The sequence below is a fragment of the Corvus cornix genome, chromosome 3 (genome assembly GCF_000738735.6).
Source record: "Corvus cornix cornix isolate S_Up_H32 chromosome 3, ASM73873v5, whole genome shotgun sequence".
NCBI lineage: Eukaryota > Metazoa > Chordata > Aves > Passeriformes > Corvidae > Corvus > Corvus cornix.
In genome coordinates this window covers 71,581,616-71,590,629 of record NC_047056.1, presented here as the reverse complement: position 1 = coordinate 71,590,629, position 9,014 = coordinate 71,581,616, and positions in this window count along the sequence as shown.

Genomic DNA, 9,014 nt, shown 5'->3' with positions numbered 1-9,014 from the left:
TATATGTAGATTTTTTGATTTACACAGGCATGATTGTAGGCCTGGAAGCTGCCTTTCAAATTATAATATTGAAGCACCTAAAATTTGCATCAGTAAGATATGAGCAAGATAACACTCAGGTAAGTAAGGCTACATGCAATTATTTTAAAAGAAGTCTTAATTATAATTCAACAGATATTGGAACATTACAGTTCTCAAATCAGTGATTATTAAGGACAAGCATAGGTCAAGTATTTCTATAAGCTACTTACAGACTGCTTACAGATACATCACACAATAAACAGTGAGTACTTCTTTCCATCAATACTGTAAGTATGTCCCCTAAAGTAATTATAAAGAGCATGTGGAGAGATTTCTGTCCAACTAGATCTACTAGGAATACATGTATTTATTTAAGTTTGTAGTGTTTCTGTAGGCTTGTACAGTATTAAAACTAGGTCTCATTCTTTATCTCAGTTGTGGAATTGCTCCAGTGACAGATATCCAATACTTTGGTGTCCTAAAAGGAGAAATTCTTGCAATCTTGGTCAAAAGAATGGGCACAGTGTCTTAGGGTGCATCTTTCCAGATACATTCCCTCTCAGAACTTCCAGCCAGTCATTGAATCTCAAAGGAAGGGTGCCATTACAAGCATGCCTTCCCAAGTGGAGAATCTATTCATAAGTGACTGCATTGTTTTTCTTAATGGGACAGGAAAATATGTCTGGCCCTCAGAGAGCTGTTAAATCAAATACATTTATTCTAATAAGTCTTTATAGAGAAAACAGCTAGCAGAAATGGCTCTTGCATGAAGATATTGTTTTTGAGCATAAATCAATGACTTTTTGAACAACACTTGGAACCATCTTGGTGGCCTGATATACTCAGTTTAGAAGGAAGATCCTAGCTGCTAATTAGTTGTTTAAGTGATGTCAACTTCTGTGTAACAGAGACAGCTACTGAGCAAGGCTGGTTAACAAAATAAGGCAGCAAAGTTCAGGATAGGTCTTGATGATGTTTGATGTGGTAACATGCTGCCACAAATTACAGACAAAATAATAATTACAGATATATTTGGGTTTTGAAAAATTAGAACCATGTAAGATTTTTTGAAATAAAATGTAGTTTGCACTGCTTTAGTATCAAATATTTACTAGATCAAACTGGGACTGAAAAGTCAATAACTCATCAGGGAAAAAGCAAGAATAAAAATCTTCTGGGACTTCAGATAGGACAACCAAGGCACTGTAACTTATACAAATTATTGATTACAATTTGCAGATTAGAAACCTTTCTATTGTGAAGAGCCACTAAAGAATTTGCAGCAAGGATGTTACAAGCTGTCTTACTAACACACTTTTCCTCTTTGAATACTTCACTACTATAGCATTTTTAGGAGACATATAAAGCGATTTTTAATTAGCCTTCACAAAATCTTTTTTTCACTAAGGATGTATCATATCACCCTATAAACTTCAATTACTAGACCGTACCTTCCACAGTGAGTACAGTTTCAGCACTATGATATCCCTAACAAGAAGGCACAAAATGCCCCTTATTATTTTCCAGTCTGTTAAAGCTTATTTGTGAAGCCAAATGAGTATCACATGCAAACTGCCTCAGCTAAAACAGAAAGAGCCAACATACAGTACATACTCCCAATATAAATGAAACCAATTGGGAATTACTTCAGCATTCAGATTCATGGCTCTAAAGTCTCCTAGATTTTGTGCAGCCAGAATAGTCAAGGATTAAGCAATGTGTTACCAACGGAATAGCCATCATGTCCCAGAAGAACCACTGAGAATCAGTGCAATCATCTTGTGGAGGAACTGGATAGATAAATGGAAAGATTTGCAGCATAAGCTCTACACAGAAAAAATTAAATTAAAACTAAAACCACAAATGGAAAATATTCCGATGTAACTAAAATGCACATTAAAGATCTGAACATATAACTCTCTGCAGTATTTGCTACAATGTTCTGCTTTGTCCCAGAGCACTAAAAAATTTTTGAATTAATTAATTGAAATGTAATATTAAGTCAAAGGCTAGACTATCAATATTTCAAAGATAATTAACCCATTTAGAATAAGAATAAAGACAAGTTTTCTCTGGTTTTAAATACACTTTAGTTCATATGTTTTCCTGCTTCCAAAGAAAAGTTTTGTAGCATTTTTTGCACAGGACTATCAAAACACACAAGTACAGCTACAATTTACTCATTTTTTGTTCCACTGATATTTCACTAGTATCTTTAAAGTGAAGAAGGTGATTTTGACTACCTATCCTTTTTGAAGGTGTTGATAATTTTTCTACACAGAATGAAATTAAATAAAATAAAAGCAAGGTAAATCATTGGAGGTCACATTTTTCCTTGCTATGTTGTCTTGGTTTGAAAGACAGGGGTATGCTAAGGAAGGCAGGAGCCTCCCTTGGAATGGCAAATGCAACCCCCCTTCCCTCCGAGTTATTATAATTTTGAAATCAAGGGGCTTTTAGGCAAAGATATGGGAAATAGGAATAACAGTTCTTTACTATGATAGATCTATATGTGTATAAGCAGTCAAACAAACAACAGCAGTAACAGCAAACACAAACCCAGCCCCAGCCTTCTCGGCTGTCGGGCCCTTTCCCCTCGGGTGCAGTTCCGCTCGCAGCCGGCAGGGGCGCTGGCGGCTCCCGGTGAGCAGGGCAGGTGCGATGGTTCCCCCGCGGCTGCAGGGGGCGCTCCGGAGCGAGCTCGGGGAGCACGCGGCACCAGCGCCCTGGGATCCCGGGAAGGGATGGGACAAAAAAAACTTCACAAACCCCTGGGCAGCCGATCCTGGTGTCCGGCCAGACCCTGAGGAACAGCAGGCTGGAACGGCAGGGACGAGCACAAATCCCGAGTGGCGGACGAGGTGTATCCAAACTGCAGACCTGCGGTGGGAACCCCCCGGAGGTCTGGGCAGGCAGGGCAAGCATGGCTACAACGTAGCGAAGGCTCAAAGCAACAGTCGAGGGGCAGGGTGGCCACAGCCCCACTCCCAGTGGGGGAGGGAAAGGTGGGCTTGGGATCCCGGGGTTTCTCTGGCAGAAGGAAAAAAAGCAGCTGAAGAAAGCAGCCTCCCTCTCCGTCCAAACCCGGGACCGACTGTCCACACACCGAGGTGAAACAAAAGAGTAGCCAGATGCACCCCACCCCAATGGCTAGCTCTTTTGTTTTTCTGCAGTACCCAGCAATTTGTCCCCCTAGCAACACATATGAGGAAAATTCCTTTAACAGGAAAAAAACTAGGAGAACTCCTAAAACACCAACATATGTGTATTGGGTTTACCTGGCAAGGTTTCAGTAGCAGAAAGACTGCAGTGATGTATTCTTTTGAGAAGACACCAGGATCTGGTTCCATGTTGGGCAGAGCCAGTTTTAGTCAGCTCCAAAATTGAAATGATGCAGACCAAAGCCGAGTCCATCATTGGTGTGGGTGGCACCTCTGGGAAAGTATTTCAGACAGTGTGAAAAAATGCTGTGCAGCAGCTGTAAGAGAAGAGCAGTCCATGCTAGAACAAGGACAAGTTTGTGAGGGATTGTCTTCTGTGCGAGGAACTCATGCTGGAGCAGGGGAAGAGTGTGAGAAGGAGCAGCAGAGACAAAGAGTTATGGATTGATCATAATCCCAATTCCCCCTCCCCTTGCGATGCTCAGGGGGAGAAGGTACAAGAGGTGGGAGTGAAGCTGAGCCCTGGAAGATGGGGAGTGTGGTAAGGGGGTTTTAATTTAATTTATCACTGTCCTTCTCTGTTATTTATTGGCAATAAATTGAATTAATTTCTCAAGTGAAATCTGGCTTGCCCACAACAGTAACTGCTGAGTGATTTCCCTGTCCTTAGCCCACGAGCTTCATTCATTGCATTTTCTACCCCTGTCCTACTGAGTAGGGAGAGTAATAGAGCAACGTGAGGGGCACCTGGTTCCTTGTCAGTGTTAACCCACCATGCCATGATACAATCATAAAGATTTTTTTTTTACTCCTTTGACAATAGATTTGCCTATACATCATGCTTTCCTTCAGAAAGATATGTAATTGTTACATCAGTACCACTTTCAAGCTATGCTAAATCATAGCAGCAGAAACTGGTTCAGTTACTAAGAAGCTGAGAACCCCAGCTGCTATTTTGGGCTCTACTACTGAGTCCTCATAGGAGTCATTATTCCTCTCTATACTCAATTTTTATCTCCAAAAATAAGCTAATGGCACTCACTTTCTAATAGTGCTCTGATGAGAAATCATGTAAAGGTGACAAATATTTATTAAGTATATGGCACCAATATTGAAGAAACTAGTGAGGTAAAGCAACTGTACATTTTTTTAAATAATGTCACATTGGGAAGGACATTGAGATAATGGCAATTGAATAGGCACAAACAATTGCTAGACCAAAGCTGGAAGTCTTTAAATCTTCTTAAACTGTAGTTCTGAGAGTGGACCATGACACCAGTAATCATCAAATTTGGAGTGGTAAAGGGTACCACTTAATGAAGTCTGTCATTGTATTCTGTCATTTATTATTTTGAAGAACCATCTAAACTGCAGTGCAGGCAACTTTATTTCTGATCTCTTCTCTAAGGTTTTGTTTTTCAGCTGTCACTTACACCTGTGTGAAGTGACATGACTCTCACATGGTAAAAGGCAGCCCAAAGGTACATTCACCTGGGTAATAGCCACAATCACATATACTGGTACAGTGTAGGTCTCCAGTGCCATCTCATTTCTTTCAAAATCAAAATTAGGGCAAGAAAAAAGAAGTCTCAACTGCTCATTATAATTAACTTTTTATACTTACTATCAAAGTACCTCAGGAATAAAAAGTAGCTAAGTTTTAGCCTGGACTGGTATCTCCCCATTTACAAGCTGGTAATTTGGGGAATTTAAGCTTCTTCTAGACCTAGTGCCTGAAGGACTGGATACCATAACCTCCCACTTTGCTTCCCAGAAACACTCATACTCTTTAAAAAGCACTCAGACTGTTTGGCTGATTAAGAATAACAGCAAGTAAAAGAACAAAAAACTCTGCAGCCCACAAATTTTTAATTCATCTCATGGGCCCAGTTGTAGCTGTTTCTCAAAGCATTAAGGGCTTTACCATCTACTGGTGGCTCGAGGGGCAGGACAACCACCTCAGCCAGGTCTGCTGTGCCCAGAATGAGCAAGAGCTGAGATGCGCTGGTGTGCTGAGCACGCTTGGCTGCTCCAGGCCCTCATGGGGAGCTGGTTTAACCTATTCATGGGTGAAGGTTTGCACATGATTACTGGGCCTGGCAGACACACTTGGGTTTGGGGATGAACTCAACTCTTCATAAATAGAAGAGTGTATACTTATTTGGTGACAACCTGGTTTGCACAATAATGTCACTTTTTGGCGTACGCAGTCATGTTTTACTCAGGGAGTAAAACAAAGCTGGCAATGTATTGGAGTCTGGATCTAGGATGCTCAGGTTTTTTCCCGTTCTATGTTACAAGAATGTGTTGGGATTTTCTTAGCTGGAAGATATTTGGTTTTTTCTTAGGGATGATCTCCACCAAAAAAAGAGAATGTTACCTTTGAACAATTACTCCATTATCTGTTGCATAGTTGCAATTATCTGTCTTGATACATAAGTGACAGAAAACTTAACAAAATTATCACTTAACAGGTAGGTAGGGTTGTCCAAAATATCACTGCCTAAATGTCAGGAAAAAAGCAGTTGTGCTGAGCACAAATACATCTTTAGAGGTTGCATATTTCATAAATCAAATTGTACAAGATTTTTCAGTATTTTAAAGAATCCTAAATAAGTAGGTTTTAATCAAATCATGCCACTTTCAGAAAACGGAGCTGCTTTTTCTCAACTGTGGGGAGGAAATTCAGGATAGGATTTGTCTTGGAATAATTTACATAGATATAATTACCTTCTGTGTGTATAAATTACTCAGTTACACAAAAATATCCAGATCTATCTTTGTTTAATATCAGTGTAGGCAAGATAAAAGGAATTCTGGAAAACATTTGCTCTTCAACATAGCCAAGCCTGGGTGGATCCCAGTTCAGCTGGAGTCTGTGCTCTGAGCAGAGAAGAGTTGTAAAGAAGTGGACTTGTTACCAAAGTCTGAAGAAAACCATGACTATGAAGACTGGACCTAAGCCTATCTCCACTCCCCCTTCAAGGTAGGAATCTGTGCAGGAATAAGTGGGCAGTGGAGGCAGAAAAGCAACCTGACAGCTGATGGTTAGAGACTGCATTTAGAACAGGAGAAACATGGACTCTGCCACAGCTCTCAAATTTTTGTCAGGAAATACCTTCAGTGTGCTTTACCGTGCCAGAGAAAAACTCAGTTAATGACAAACTTATGTTTTTAAAGAAAGCAACAAGATGTAAACAATTTATTAAAAAAATTTTAAAAATACTTAGAAACTGAGTGAAATGAACCCTTTTTCATAAGAAATAAAAACACAAAAAAATACCTCATAGAGTATTGTCTGCAAAATAATCTGTGCAATTAGATCAGAAAAATTAAGTACTAACTGCATATGGTAACACCAATATTTTTGCACTCAAGAAATTACTGGAGAAACAAATAAGTAAAGAAACAAGATAGATTAATTATATAATTGATCTAATGCAGCCTTCCAAGGAATAATTGATATGCTCTCATTACCATAACAACTAATTCACATGACAAAACTGATACATGACACCTTCTTAGAAGCCAGTTAAAAATCATTACTAATCACGTCATTCTGCATTATGTCAAATCGGATGAATAAAAGCCTATTTGTAAAGCATTTAGTATCGTCATTTTTCATAGTTCCCTGAATGAAATCCTAATGGACATCACAGTTAAGAGTGAAACATATCTGAAAAGAAGAAAGAACTCCCAACATAATACAAGATTCATAACTGTGAAAAATACAGGGTCTACAGATACATCAGCATAACAGGTGATTTTTTTTTCTAAACTGGAAATGAATTCAGAACACTCATTAAAACAAGATGCCAACAGGACTGCCATGCCATGGACAGACATTAGACAGTTTTAAATGGAAATTTGAATAATTATAATTTCAGTGCTTTGCATTTTCATATTTTGAGGTGATTAAAAGCCCTAAATTAATTACATTACAATGACTTTAAGTGGGGCAAAATTATCATTCACTTCCCAGGAGGGAAGCTGCTTTCGCAACACATTTTCTTCCTTTTCACAATCATCCTGAGAAGTTCCTACAGCCATGGAAAGGGCAGTAGCTTTTAAGAATTCAAGAGAGGGAAAAATGCATTAGTTAGGTATCCTTAAGAGGGGGCAAAGAATGACATTTTAAAAGGTTAAATTGGGCAAATTAATTGGCAGCACCAGGTGGAGAAATCAGTCCAGTTTAACAAATAGCAAGTTTTTCATACAATTCCAATGCATTTTGTAACACTCTTCAATTGGCTCTGGTAGCTGTTCTCGGGCTTAGAAGCTCTCTTCCATCAGGTGAGGAAAAAGTACATTATTTATTCAAATGCAATGTGTCAAAATTATATCAGCTTCTTAATGTGTGGGAATATCTGAAGGAACAAGGATGAGAACAGCCAACTGTTTTTTGAACAAAAGTTATAAGAGCTTTCGGGTATTCAGAACAAAGTGTTGTAGGTTTTCATAAGATGACAGAAACAATTTTAAAATCTAATTTTGGCACAGCATGACTCAGTGATATGCCTCCTGGGTTTCACACCATCATCTGCACTAAGCCCGTTTTCTCTGCTTCTTATGTCATATTTTTTCAAGCAATTTCCCAGCCCTCTTTTTCCCTGGATGAAAGGCAACAAAGGGTAAAAGTCTTATCCTGATATCCCAGAATATACATATGTAATAGATTTAGTTTCTAAATAACCATATTTGAGCCTGAGACTCTGAACATGCAAGACACTTATTTTAAGGGAAAAGTTCTTACACTGACACTGCATGTTGTTTATGCAACCAGAATTCCAGTGACTTCAATTAAATTTAAGGGTAAGAATGCAAAGTCTGCTCCTAATGCTAAGAAGAAAGCATTTTTCCCTTTTTGAACAGTTTTGTATGACAGATACAGATAAAAAAACTTTACTGTGTACTCATATTCATTTTCAGTTTTGTGTTGTTCAGTTCAACAGTTCCCCAGAGAAAAAGAAAAAAAAAAAAGTCCCTACAAAATTCAACAGACAAAATAGCAATTAAATATGTCATCACTTGAATCATCCAGAAAAAAAGTGCAACTTTGGGGAAAACCTAGAGAGCTGCAGGAAATGTCTTTAGTAATCCAGCCTTTCCCTGGCAACAAATACTCACCAATCCCATGACCTGGTGTTTCTCATAATTAGAGCCTTCCTGTCATAAGGATGACACAGCACAAAGAATTGCTCTGCACTCACATGCTACTGTCACTGCTGACTTGCACATAAATGGCTGAAAGCCTTCTCTGATGGTTTGGGATAAGAAAAGTATATAATTCATTATAAGATCTGTGTGGGGATTGCAGCTGGGTGAGATGCCGATACCCACCCTCAGCAGACTTCACTGCATTGAGTCCAGGCCCCTACATTTGATTGGTAGCAAAACCCCACTACCACACTGCAGTTAAACAGGGTCAGTTGTAGTCCAGCAAGTTTGATTTATACAGTCAAAAATAATCAAATTTTTTTTTCCTATTCTCAAATTATCAAAGGCCTAGGGGATCAAAAGTCAGCTTCACTCTCTGAAGCTTTTATACAGCCAAATTTCAATTTTCTATTGTAGCAGAAAGGTTCAGCCAAGAGAGAAAAGGAAAAAAAATCCAGGGAAAAATGAGTATGAGCTTTTAGAAAGAGGGTCCACAGACATGCTTTTGTATACGGTGTTAAATAATTTTGATTTATGTTGCTACAGGGAGATAACACCCTGAAGTCTAATTATCCCCTCTCACTTTTCTGCACTCCAAAAGTCTGCAATAAAACATGTGTGACTTTCATTTATTTGGAAGGAGCAGAAGACCAGATGAGGCAAAGCTACATGGAG